This window comes from Camelus bactrianus, chromosome 14 (assembly GCF_048773025.1).
Source record: "Camelus bactrianus isolate YW-2024 breed Bactrian camel chromosome 14, ASM4877302v1, whole genome shotgun sequence".
Lineage (NCBI taxonomy): Eukaryota > Metazoa > Chordata > Mammalia > Artiodactyla > Camelidae > Camelus > Camelus bactrianus.
Window position 1 is genome coordinate 38254543 of NC_133552.1, and position 14761 is coordinate 38269303.

At 32.9% G+C, this 14761-nt stretch overlaps 1 non-coding gene across 1 annotated transcript; it reads right to left on the minus strand.

Annotated features, from left to right (window-relative positions):
• Positions 1–14251: 14251 nt before the first annotated feature.
• On the minus strand, positions 14252–14413 carry LOC123613873 (U1 spliceosomal RNA). Its single transcript, XR_006721306.1, has one exon. It is a non-coding gene; the product is annotated as a U1 spliceosomal RNA (small nuclear RNA).
• Between the last annotated feature and the right edge of the window lie 348 nt (positions 14414–14761).

Here is a 14761-nt window from a genome sequence, read left to right on the forward strand (position 1 = left end):
AAGCTCCTTCCTGCTTTTTCAATTATCTTTTGAATAAAAATGTGAAACTTTGTTAAAAAAAAAAAGATTAACAAATTTATGTTGCTTTTAGACTTACTTGCAGTTACTATGAAGCAAGGAAAATAATTTACTTTCTGAAAACTATAACTTTCTGCATTTATTTAAATATTGTCTTTATCTTCTTTTGTATTCTGAAACCATCAGCCACTATGTTAGGGCAAAATTGGCTCAAGTTTTTATTGATAACAAAAACTCATTCCATTATGTTCCTAAAAAGTTGTGCTTTTTCTGATATTATCCTTCTAATACAATCTAAAAATTTAATCAAACTACCAAATTCAATTTCATCACAGGCATCAAAAAGATTTTTAATTGTACATCTCATTTCTGACTACTTGGGAGGGGCTATATGTATAAAATAACGTTAACAAAATTTAGAAATCAAAATGCAATTTTTAGAAATACAATCCAGATACAATACTTCTATGTATTCTTATGCCCAAGTTGACTTTGTTTGGAGATTGTAGTTCTCTGTGGAAAACAAAAGAGTAACCTCTCACTCAAACATGTCTATTTAATTATTACCACATAAATAGATACCTGTAGTTAAATCAAAACTCATGAAAATTCTTCAACAACACACATGACTTCTTCTTTTTTGTGAATAATTCCCTGGAATTTATTATGAAACAGCACCTTCCATGTGGATATTTATGCTGTGATTTTGATGGTAGTGGTCGGTATCTGTTCTCTGCTGTAATCTATATTGTTACTGATAATTCAAGAAACCATGCTACTGAAATAAATTAAGATTTTCCTTCTTCAATATTGCTCTAATTTTAGCCACAGAAAATATGTTACAGGCAGTAATGCTTAGGTAAATGGCCTGGCCCTGTTATTCTCTGTGTGTTTCTAATATAACATAATAAAATCATATTAGCTCACAGACCAAAGTTGATCTATCCTCTCTTCCCTCCTTGATTTATGTAATTTCTGTCTACATTCAATCTCAGTTTTTTTTTTTTTGATTCCCTATGTCTCTATTTGTTAATATTGCATGCTGGTAATAAATAAATGAATAAATAACGTTTTAAGAAAAGCACTCTGAACCCATATCTCTGGGTTTGAAGCCTTCATCATATGACTTAAATTTCTATTTATCAGTCTTCTTATGAGTAAAAAGAGTGTTAATAATAGAGTCTACCTGACAGGGATGCTTTGAAAGGTTAAAGAAATAAATATATGTAATGAACCTTTTACAGTATCTGACATTTAATAAAGACTTTAGTAATTGTTAGCTACTACTATTCCTATACTCTGGAAAGGCTGCACAAAGTTGGGATATCCTAAAACATGTAAAATAACCATCTGAGATTGGACATTATATATTATTCCACTTGCATTGCACCCCCAGTTTTCAAAGAGGCAAATTACTGAAGGAAATGATTTCATAAGCTTAGTGAAAATGGCATCAGAAGAAAGGGTTTGAAAATGTATGTGTGTATTAGTGATGGGGGGATTAAGAGGACTGAAGAGAGTGGGACAAGAATTATTAAGCAACTGACTCAAGTAAGAACAGACGTGTTCTCCCACAACAGTTAGCAACTAAAGTTTAAACAAAATCATTTGTGCATTTTTTTCAGAAGCAAGTCTGAAGACAGAAGATATTGTGTGGAGCATCACCAAGAGAGACAGGAGCAGGTTGAGTCCAGTGTCTGGCTGTTGCAAGGAAGGAAACAGAAGGAAGGGAATCAGATTGAATCTGCACAGGAGTCTCAAGCTATAAAAATTGACCCTGGTACTGTACCCCAACACCCTGGCATCATCATCTCTGGGAATTCTGATATATTGAAACTCTTAATCCTCCACTTTTTGGGGACCTCTCTGTCCATTTCTTTGATCAAATAGATACTTGATTTTCCCCAAGGGTTCCATAGGGCACAGCATTTATCTACTTGAAAGGTAGGCATGGTTGGCCACTGTGAATTCCTGGATATTAATAATTGTCATCAGTACCCTCTGCTCTTTTGCTTTCCAAAGTGCTCATTTATGCCATTCTCTCTTGATTGATCTCTTTACCAGATACCAGGAGACACTAAAATATCTCATGAAAACTTTTTGTTTTCATATTGTTTCCCTTCCTAATCCTCATAGATTTTAGTTTTCTCACTGTTCATCTGTACCACAAAATGGCTTTGTAACTCCTTGAACCCTTTAATTTAAATAACTTTTAGATCTTCCACATTTTACTTACATGCCTACACACAGAGACCATCTGGTTTACCTCTTCAATTAAAAAAAATGGCTCTTCTAAAATGCAGTGCGCATCTGATGTCTACACAGATCAAAGCAAAGCATACAGACTGAAAATTCTGTTGTTAACACTGTAGATTTTCTATGAGGAGCAAGACGCAGCATGTCTTCATTTTACATCATTAATACACAGGTAAAATACTTTTCTCATCTTCCCCTCACCTGGCACCAAGAACATATAAGCTCTGGTTTAAAAGGAGTATAAAAAGAATCTGTTTAAAACTAGAAATTCTCATCCATTAGCAACAAGTGAAAAATTATTTTTTTTAAACTACATAGACAAAATAAGTACTTTTTCATAGCCAGTCATCTCTTTCTCGGAAATGTATCACCTCTTTTTAGCTTCTTTCCTGCCTTACTGATTTCTTCCTTGTAGGATTATTGTCACATCAGGCTTTGATTATTGCAATAAGTTTTAATGAGTGACTTTGATTTCTCTATAGTCTAATATATTTTGAAGACTATAACTTTTAAACTCCTTAAAAAAACTATGATCATGTAATTGTCCTGCTAAAATATCTATAAAATCCATAATATCTTACATTTTTATCATTTATTCATTGAATACATATTTGATATTATGGTATACTCCCTACTCCAGGTCACATGGAAATAGTAGTATGTAAAACATAAAACATCTCTAATATAATAAAGCTGAAATTAAAATTTTTTAAAATACAGCATAATGTGATGGAGAGTGATAAGGTGGAAGCTCCTTCATAATAATCAGAGAAAGGACTTCCAAGCTGCTGACCTTCTAGTTAATTTATCTGGGGGAGCCAGCCAGGAAATGACTGGAAGAAGAATCTTCCAGACCAAGTGCAAAAAACCAGGTAGAGACTCTAGGACAAAAATGAACCTTGGGGGTCTGGGAAACAGAGATGATCTGCTCTGCCACAGAGTCAGGAGGAGACTGGAAATAGCCGAAGTGTGAAGGAGGCAGGGCCAGACGGTGTCGGGAGGCTGCGGAAAAGGCTTTGTATTTCCCCTTAAGTGCAGCACGATGTTTTTGGAATTAGGGTTCTTATAATTTCAAGTTACAGAAGCCTAATTTGAATAACTTTTAGGAAGCAATGGAGAAATTTAATGGGAGAGTAATGGGATATCTCACAAAATGCGATGATGGCAATGGAGCTAAATCTCTGGAACAGGATCCAGGATTGGAGATCTGTAAAGAGAGGATGTCCTCCCACCTCTCCATTTTTACTTCTTTCAGAGGGGTTTCATTATTCTTTCTTTATTTGAAACATATAATATTTTTCTTCTTGTCGAACTGGCCATCAAAATCTCACAAGTGCCATAGGACTCTCCCCTCTGCACACACCATCTCTCTCTCTCTCTCTCCATCTCAGTCTCTCTCTGCCTCTCTTTCTGTCCCTCTCTCTTTCTGTCCTTGTCTTTCTCTTCATCTCTCTCTCTCTCCCTCTGGCTTTCTCTGTTGCTTCTAAAATTTGTAGAAAGAAATACTACTGTGTTGAATATTCAGTAATTTTTGAAAATAAAGAGGCAGCCTAAAACAAAGTTACATTTTTTATAACATTTATAATTTTTAAACACTTATTCAATATGTTTGTCTCTAAACAGTCATATCATGTGGACATAAAATTACTTGTCATACCAGTTTCAGAGATGAAGTTGTCGGTTAAATACATAATGAATTGCTCAAGGTCACCAGCTAGCTGTTGGCAAAGAGTTGAGTTCTACTTTAAAGACAAAGACATTTTCATACTCATATCCATAATGCAATCTATAGGATTAAAGTCAGTATTTTACCTCAGCATTCAAAGCCCCCCATAATCTTTTCCCCAATGATTCCTACGTGAACTTTCCATGCAGTTTTTAATGGGTTACTCAGAGGTTCTTAAAGGAAACCTATTTTCTACATCTCCAAGACCAATTCCGCTAAGTTCTGTGTTCCTGTTTACTTTAGGAATCACTTAAAGTACAAGTCTCCTTGACAGTCAAGTGCTACCCACTTATGACTCAGTATTGTCATCAACCTGAGAAAACTTGTCAGTATTTAGCTCCATAGAAACTTCAAGCTCTATCCTCTGAATTCCCCTTTTGTGATTAGAAAATTCCAAGACACACTTTACACTATTCTCCCACATTCCCCTAACCCCCTTCTCTAATTGATATGCGGCTGTTCCTCGGTGATCCTGTTTCCCCAATGACACACAAAAGCAGGAGATATTTACTTCTCTGACACCATATGATTTTGGAAAAAGACAGAGAAGAGCTGCTGTCTTTCTCAGAAATATGTATTCCTGGTTCACAGCCTTCCTCTAAACTTCTCCTATTATCATCTTTGGTGAGTTTAAGGTTTATAATCCCTCCAACCCATATTTGTATTCATTTCGCTCTGTTGACCTAAAATAAATAGACTATCAGATATCTCTCCAGCAAAGATGGGTTTATTGAGGATCAGTAGAGAATTGCCATTTGGGGTCTTCTGCAATGGCAAGCCACAAGCAAGTCCCTAAACGATAAGGGAAGGAGAACACTTTTATGGAAGTTGGTGGGGGAGCACAGTAAACAAAGAGTATGTGGTTTTTCATTGGCTGTGTCTTTCCTAGGAAAGGAGAGGAGTCTTTCTTCCTGCTGAGCTCTGCTATCTTCGCAGGGCATGAGAGAGGCCCCTTGTGTCCCCCAACTCTACTTAATTGAGGTTTCTGTTCATTAATTTTTACATCTCTCTCAACCACCATGTCTTAGTGGCTATCACAGTTAGCCATCAAATTGTTTTCTCAAATGTCTTATTTTTCCCCTCTAATCCATCCATTCTGCACAGATCAACTTGAATATTCCTTTAGTGTCCCAAACAGATCATATAAGTGTCTTTCTTGAAATCTTTACAGGATTCATCATTTTACTTAGAACAACATCTAACTGTGTACCTTATTTTCACCAAGCCTTGCAAAACCTGGCAATTCCAACACCTCAATTTTATCTGGTGCTTCTTACATTTCTCTCCATTCTCTGGATTTATTCTTGTCTTAAAAGCCCTCTGACATTCTCTGGATCATGTCATCATGTATTCTTTCTGCTCCAGGATCTTTACAATGAATTTTTTCTCTCTCACTCTCTTTCTCTGGAATACAGAATATAATTCCTCTATATTCTCTAACATATCAATAGTGATACAGATCTTGTTTTCATCCTTCAACTTAAATGCCAACCCTTAGAAAAAAACTTTTCTTATCATCCTATCAAATCCATTCCTCTTCTTACTGATTTAAAATACCCAATTAATTATTGTTTTATTCTGTTGTAATCTACCACAAGACAGAGGCCCTAAATTACTATTTTTCATAAATATCTGAATGCTTTAATAGTTAAAGGAAATGAGGGATATATATTTCTTTCTAACTTCATAAAGTCACAATGAAAAGTGAGTCTCAGATGGAATTCTGTAATACATTCAACATCTTTCAGCAGAAAAACCGAAACAAAAAACAAAAAACAAACAAACACACAAAGAATCTAAAACAATTTAACGTCCATTTGCAAGATTCTGTGTCATTTTAGATACTTCATTAGCTCATTGCATAAAAGGTGCATTAGAATCAGATCAAATAGTATATTATTAGAGATGGTCAATTAACTATAAGAATCAAAAGAAGTTATCAATAATCCTCTAGGTCAGTGACAAATGTTTCAGGTTTAAATATCAAGGGTCCTTTCAAAGAATATAGTCAACTGGGTTCATCAGATCTTACACTGTTCAAGCAAGTGCAGATGTGGCTATGCAACTCTTCTAACTAAAAGACTTGCTTTGAATACTGCTCACTTCATTAAAAATAATTTACTTTTAATATTGATATTGCTGGTAAATAAAGCACCTTGTGTTGACCAGAAATAAATAGAGCTGAATGAAAAGATTGCTATGGCTTCTTCTAGAGTGTTTTTACAATACTATTTAATAGCTACAGTAGAATGTAATCCTGATTAGGACATTGGACAGTTGAGTGTATATTACACTCATGAATGTGCATATGTGTGTGTATATATATATATACACATATATACACACACACATACAGATACCATTAACATCAATATGATGTAACTTTCTCTCTGTGTCTCTCTCAGAGACTATTAGTATCAATATGACATTGAACTCACAGGCCTTAAGACCAAGAACTGAGATAATTTGTGTCTTGTTGCTTGTTCTAGGACACTGATAAAGATAAGATTATAAACTGATCAAGTAATATCATTTTGCTTCCAGAAATTTCTACAGATTAATTTATCTGTGACAACATTCTACTCAGCTAAATGAACACTTCTTATCAAGGGACAGTTTAACTACCAAGAATCCTTCAAGAACCTCTCTTTGCAGTTTAACCAATCCTAAACTCTAACATTACACACTTTGCCCACCCAGCAAGTTCCTAACCTGATGGGCTCTGTTAAAACATTTTATCTCAAGACCAAACACTATAAATATCCTCAACCTACCCCGTTTTACCAAGACACTCTTAAGATTAAGATTCTGTGAAAGTTATGCTGTCCCTTGCTATAGTGAATTATAATTAACAGAGCTTTGTTTTATTAACAGGTGGTCTAGTGATATTATTTACTTACACACTGAAGTTTTAAAAGATAAACTACAGCCAACATAACTACTCGTTAACTGTTGGCACACATTATAATGGATGTGCTATTAGAGCAAGAAATAACTCCATTTTCCTCACCATTGTATTTTCTACTGCTAGTCAAAATCTGGTAAAGAATCAGCATTGCACTAATATTTGCGAATTAATGCAGATAGAAGTTCTTTCTGTTTCTTTCATTGTACTACTTTTCAGATATCTTACAAATCTCATTTCAAATTTTACTTGATTCATAAAATCTTTTGGCTTTTTAAATTCTGAACTGCCTTTATTGTTTTGCTACATATTGTGGCACTAATTTACCATATGGTATTTATTTATTGTGTTACTACCCTTCAGTGTATGGAATTCCTTTGAACAATTATCTGTATTATGAGATTATTAAGATCAATGTTGTCTTTTATGCTACTTTACAGTCATAGTGCTGCTCCCACCTTCACTCAGTTCTTCAAGATATTTTACAGTCAAAGCAATCTGAATATTATTTGTTTAATTTTAATTACTGATATTTCATCTCTTTTCCTGTTTATGATTTTCTCCATTGCAACTTTTAATATAAGAACAGTTGAATAGATTTATCTTACATTTTAAACAAATTTCATCCAGTGGAGTTTTAATTCAGTTACAGTATTTAAATAATAATAAAGTGCTTATGCTCCCAAATATCATTATAGGTCTCTTGACTTGACATTTAAGTTAGGAATGGTTATTAATGTTAGAAAAAAATTATTGTAAGTTCAGAAATAGGTAAAAGTGAATACTAAGTGTCTTGTCAGCATAATGTTGGAATTGATGTGTATTGTCTATTTTATAACTCTATAGAGGCAGAGGTTAACTTGTCAATTGTTGGCCATTGGAGATGGAAGTATTTTTCATCCCTTGGGACCAATAACAAGATAAAGATTGTGGTTTATGGCCATTTTGGACATCAAGTAGTTTTGAAAATAACCTCAAAATCTTTTCCTAATAGTTCTTTGTTAAATTGCCCAAAGTGTCAAATGTTCTTCGGATGAATTTTAATGTCTTATTGGTGCCCTCACTAGTTAATGAGTTAAACTCACTGACCACCTTTATTTTATAGATTTCCATGAAAGTCACAATATTACCTTTTTGAAAATTATACTGTAAGATTAGGCACTTTTCATGAAATCATTATTAATAAGTGTTTTATCCAAGTTTATAGTCATTTTACAAGCAAGATTAGGCTTTTTGTTAGTAGAAATACAGACTGAACAGTAACCTAATTTAACAATAGTGCTAAACAGGTACTGTCTCACACAAGTCATAGGAGAAAGAAAACGCTGCTATTTCAAAAACTGCCAGCAGTGTGAGAATATTCTCTAAGAAGATCATGCAATTCATCTCGGGGAGAGAGAAGCTCATTTGTTTAGAAAAAAAAAACTTTGTTAAAATATTTTGCTAGGCAAAAATATGCACAATGTAATTCTTTCCTTGGGAATATTTCAGGTGATTCTCCCCAGATTTCCAAACTTTAATGTCTAGAAATTCACCTTGGTGCTGTTTGTAATACGCAGATTCTTGGGTTCTAAATCCAGGGATTTTGACTGAGTAGTTCTGCTTGAAATAACTTTCAATCAGCATTTTGAAAAAAAAGAAAAAAGGTACCTGTGCTGGTTATCCTCCCTTGGTACCTCTCAGCTCATGTTTAATCCTTCTCTTTTCTGCTCTGAATGCTGGGAGGCTGAGTACTATACAGATTGTATAACCCCAGATTCCTTTCCCTCTGGCTTCTGGTTAGTTTCAAGCAATGAAGACATCTAGTAGGTGGTCAAATAAAGGAAAAGAATGAATTCATATTATGAAGCTCCTTATAACTCTGCTTTCATGTGGTTCTGAAAGTAGCTGCATCTTTCTCAAACTATGGTTTCTGACAGGTGACTAAATTCACACTGGAATTCAGTGTTGGAAATGGTTTCTGGCTGTTACTAGTCCTGGAGTGGCTTCAAACGTCCTATGAAACCATTTGATTCCATCTCTAACACTATAAATAGCTACTTCAATTAAGTCCTTTAAAAGTACACGTTGAGTGTACTATCTTTCGAGGGAACCACGGATAATATACAAAACTGAGGTGCAGATCGTCCTTGCATTCTAACTCCTGGGAACAATGTTTTAAAACACCTGTGCATACTTCAGCCGACTTACAGGAGTTATTTTTGCCACATGTCCATATGCTAGAATGGATCACTGAATAATTTTAATAATGGGGGCTCAAGAATAATGAAATTATTTTAGAGATGACTGGTTCTAGTCTTTTGGGCTTATTATCTTTTTAAGATGATAATCATATGTCTTCTACACTACACTACCCACCCCCCCAACACACACACCCACCCACATAATTCTACATGGAAACTTGAAGGCTTCAGTTACCCCATATTAAACAGAACTCTTTCCTAGTATATAGACATGCAATCCAGTGAAAAAAAAAAAAAGAAAAGAAAAACGCAGGGTAATAAAACTTTAGATCAATTTGTACATACATATATTCAGTCCCATTAAATTCATGACATATGCTTTGATAAATACATTAAAACATTTATAAGCATGCATAGTAGCACTTAAGAAATGTCTAGATAAATTGCAAAAGAGATCATGGTGCACATTTTCAAATTTGAGATTTATTTTTAATATAAATTTTATGTGTCAATTTCTTATTATAATTTCTTATAATTCTTATTAAATCAATATGATTATATTGTTTACATTCTTTTAGGACAATAAAAAGATGCAGGATTTTCTTATATAGATATTTCTCTTTCTTCTAACCTGTCAAATTTATATCCAATCACAAAAATATAGCAAAAATCAAGAGAACAGTATTTTTGTTTCACACCTTTGCATAAAATTAATACACAATTAGAGACTTTCCTTTCTTTGGTTTTTAAACAAAACACAATAGTAGCTTTTTGTTTCCATCTACTCATTTGTTTTTTGGGGAGATGCCTATGGTATAATCTTGGCTGGCATATCATGGGGGTACTCACAAAAAACCACAGTGCCCACAGACTACAATCCTCCTGTTTTGACTTTAGGTAAACTCATTAGTAACAATTTAAATTAGCCAAACTAGTCTGTTCCATCTCTGTTAATACAAACATAAAAATCACTTAGAAAATATTACTAAATTGTGAAGCAAGACTGATATCTTGCATATTGTGAAACAGTCTCAACTGGGAAAAGATGAGACTGGGGAATCCAGGTAGCAAATTAGATTGATGTGCTGTCCTCGACATAATGGCATTTTCATTTCAGAGAACCCTATCAAGTCCAAAACAAAGCCATTTTTTATAGTTGTTCACAATCCCATGAGAAATGAGTTCAGGTGTCTCAACTTAGTTTCTCGTGTACAGAGAGACACATCAAAAAGCTGTCATAGACTGATAGTAATTTATCACATTCACTTTTAAGAAGCTGTGGGATTACAAGCATGAAACAAATAACAGCAAAAAATGTATAATTTCTAGAAGTATTTTTTTTCCTTTTTACCTCAGCTAAAAGTTTCTATTTCATTGGAAGGATAGTCATAAAATAGATAAAAATTACATGTCTGGTCTTGATGTATTCACTGAAATTTTCTTTAAATATTCAGTTATTAACTTTTACAATAGCAAAATTATGTCACTTGGAACCATTGTTTATAGTAAGCATAACAGGTAAATGTTACATACATCCTTAAATGAAATCAGATAGGCAAACAAAACTCAAGTCTAGGTTTTTTTATGAATTTTTATTATTCAGATGGATGATAATGGCTCTTTGAATATACAATATTTACAGATTTGTATGTCCTAAGGATTTTTTAAAAATTTTATGTTTAATGTGCTTTTCAAAGAAACTGAAAATATAATTAATATAAAGAATTAAAGTAAAATCCTTTAGATTTCAGTGCCTTCAGAAGTGCAATAATGTGACATTACAATGTGAATAAATTATTTTAGATGCGTGCTGTGGATATTCAACTTTTCATTCACTCTCAGCTATCTCATGACACATTGGTCTCATGGTAATCTGAAATGTCAACACAGTGACAGTCAAAAGAAGTGTATCAGTATTGGAATCACTACTGAGATGTGGGTCACAAGGACGAGACGCAGTGTAATTTATTCAAATATTGTTTGGATCCTTTTTCAGATACTGACTAACCAAGAATTATTAAATCAGACAAAAAATCAGAGGTATTTTTGATAACATAAAATCTAAAAGTTAGTATGTTTATTACAGTGCATTTTCATTCTGAATACAAGAAATAGAGGAATATATTCAGGTGTCCTTTAAAACAAATTAGAAGAAAGATGGGAAATGTCAGGGCTTGTTAAGAAGCAAGATCTATTCCATGCTATCTAAAATGCCATAAAAAAGATAATATGGAAATTAATTCTTGTTAGCTGACACTGAAATAGAAAATTTCAGTAGCTGACACTGAAATAGAGAGAAAATTTCAGTAGAAATTCATTATGATTATTAAGCTGATAAGAGTAAATTATTTGGATCACATAATAGTTGTTTTCTTATTATAAAAGATGTATATTAGAGCCAAGCTGCACAAATTGGTATTTTGTCATATTTTACTTTTGCACAGTTTCAAAAAATCATGTGATTGAATGGCTGAACTCATGTAAAATCAAATGTGGTGTTAATACATCATCTAATAAACATAACATTGGAATGAATGGACTATTATTGCTTTATCTATTATTGGATTTTTATAAATTTTAATTAATTTTTATCACATTTTCTTTTGCTGAGAAGTTTTGTTGATGTTATTGTTATTCTCTACAGATAAGTAGATGCCACACTTTTTAGACTGAGGGAAAAAAATCTTTATCTTTGAAAGAATGGTCAAGAAAAGGACCTTTTGAGGAAAGAGAATAAGTGACAAACAGATTTAATCTTTTGTTTAAAAATTAGATTTAAAAAAAGTTTTTCCACTTCAATCAACATTCATAAAAATTGAGGAAACATCAAATCAAAGACAGTAAAATAACTTTTAAAATAATTTTAATATTTTCCAAATGAGGTTAATAAAAACCCTTTTCATTCAAATCGTAGAGAACTAATATGATTAAATTTCCCTTAACAAATTAGTGATTGTGAGAAGAATCTCTTCATGGATCCCGGAAAACTATGTGTTGTTATTGCCCACTGGAAAAGCTAACTTTTAAAATTCACTATTGCCAATATTTTATAATAACTTTATGTGGAGTATAATCTATAAAAATATCAAATCAATATATAGTACACCTGAAATTCATGTAATAGCATGAGTCAATTATATTTTAATTTTTACAAAGGCAATCATAAAATAAATTCATAATAAAATTCATGGTAATATTCAATAGAATACTTTCCATTTTTAAGACTAACACCAAAAATATAAACAAACACATTATCAAATTAAGTATTTATCTAAATTCTTTCCCAAATAGTCTAAGATGCTTCATTCACTCCACATTTGTCTTTAGATATAATTAACCTCATCATGATTCAAACATCCTTGTAACTTTCAAACCTCAGTGCCTCACTTTACCAATTTTAGTCTCAATTATTTAGTCTTAGTATTAAATTCATATTAATTTGTCTTGCTATCCTTGTATTAAATAAAGACAAGAAAAATTTAATTGGGAAAATAATTTTAATAGGAAATGTAAGAAAAAGTATTCACCTCAAATCCATCTTATTTCACCATTGCGATTCAGGAGCTAACTTGACTAAAATAGTCGCAGTTCGACTTATATATTCCTTGTAGGTTGCCTCTTTCTAAAGTTTCACTGTAGGAAATAGTAAGCCATAAATACTTTTCAGGTAGGACACTTTGCTCTTCAGTTTCCATAAACAAAATCTTACCTGTATCTTTATCATTCTCTTATTTTAATAATTTTTCTAGGTCTTGACTGAAGAAAAAGCCAGTGTCCTAATGAAAGAATTGTAGGATGTTAATAAAATTAGAGTGTCAACTTCTTGCAACAATGGTTTGTGAAAATAATTTTTCAAAAATATGAAGTTTAATTGAACTAACCTGTTTTTGAAATTGGTTAATGTGACCAAAAAGAGCATTAGGCTTACCGAATATGTATTTAAAAACAAAATTATACTACGTTCTATACAGGATGCAAACATACATAAGAAAAATCACTAAGTGCAATAATACGCCACAATGAAAGGCTAAAGATTAGTGTATAATTAGTTCACAATACAGCACAAATTAATAGTAATAACTGAGACGACTTATAGAGAAATAACTTAACTGTTTTGAACTGAGATCAACTTTTTCATAACAACTATTTGCTCCAAGAAATTCTTACCCAGTATAATAGACTGCGAATTGCAGTATCTTTGCTTTTTGCTTCAGGAAACAGTTACAATTTATCTTAGCAACAATTTTGCTCATCAGGCAAATTGTTGTTTTGACAAGACAATAGGTTTTTCACCTGGACAAAAAGCTCAGTTATTGGAACAGTTTTCTTATCAAACTTTGTCCTAAGACCTGCTTCTTTCCATGTGAGCAAGTTTTAATCTACTGTGTTACAAACGTCTCCAATAAGTTCCCTGCCTTGAATGACTTGAATCCATCAGAATCATACTCCCACACCATTCAGTCCTACTTAATCAGTAGGATTAACTTTCTTTTGTTTCTAATTTAAATACTACTGAGTAGTCAACAGTAGACAACCTTGAAAAGCTTGCCAAAATAGCCATTAAGGCTTAAGATTTATAGAAAAATGCATTACTTGAGGACTCCAGCGTCTCTTGCTTGGAAAGACTTTCTGATCATGAGGGTGAAGTTGTTCCCACTTTGAGACTGAGTGCCTATTTCTTTGATGAAGCTTCCAAATTCTGAGATAATTATGCCTCCTAGAAATAAAAGGAACATTTTTAAAGTAATGCTAATCTCATCAATTTAAAAATCCTTTTCCTTGGTCTTAGGTCAGTACAAATCTGTCCTTTTGTTAATAGTGTCATCATTTATTCCTTGAACTGTTTTTTTTTCCACTTTCTGTTTCCAGTTTATAAGAAGAAGTTCATAGACAAGAAAGTAAGAATAGACACAATAAATTGCCTCTGTCCTAATGGCCAACATGTCCCAAAGTTCTTGTCAGACTGGCATTTTTATAGGACAAGTCTTGCCTTTGGTCAACTATCTTTCTAAATAACAAAATTTCATCAAAACTACAATGGCCACCTGGCAAAACTTTTGATGTGAGCACAATTATTCATTTGAAAAGTGTATTGTGGGCAAAAAGAAAAATTAGACAAAATTTAAAATATCAAACGGTTTATCTTTATTTTTTTTTTTATATATGGGGAAAGTGTGAATGCAGTCTGCCACTACCACAAATTAAGCAGTAGTTTCCCATATTTGGGGAAAGAGCAGGGGTCAGCACATCTGGAGTGCAGTGGATGAGCCTCGCCCTGGGAAAACCACCTTTGTGATCATGGTATCTCCCCTGCCAGGTAAGTATTATCTCTCAAAAATTTTTGAGGAAATTTCCAAAAGAAATTGATATTACAAATTTACTCTGATGCTTAGTGAAGTTGAGCATCTTTTCATGTACCTGTTGGCCATCTGCATTCCCTCTTTGGAAAAATGTCTCTTCAGTTTTTCTGCCAATTTTTAAAAATCAGGTTGCTTGGTTTTTTGATGTTGAGTTGTATGAGCTGTTTATATATGTTGGATATTAACCCCTTATTGGCCATATCATTTTCAGATACTTTCTGCCATTCAGTATGGTGTCTTTTCATTTTATTGATGATTTCCTTTGCTGCGCAAAAGCTTTTAAGTTAACTTGGTCCCAATTGTTTATTTTTAT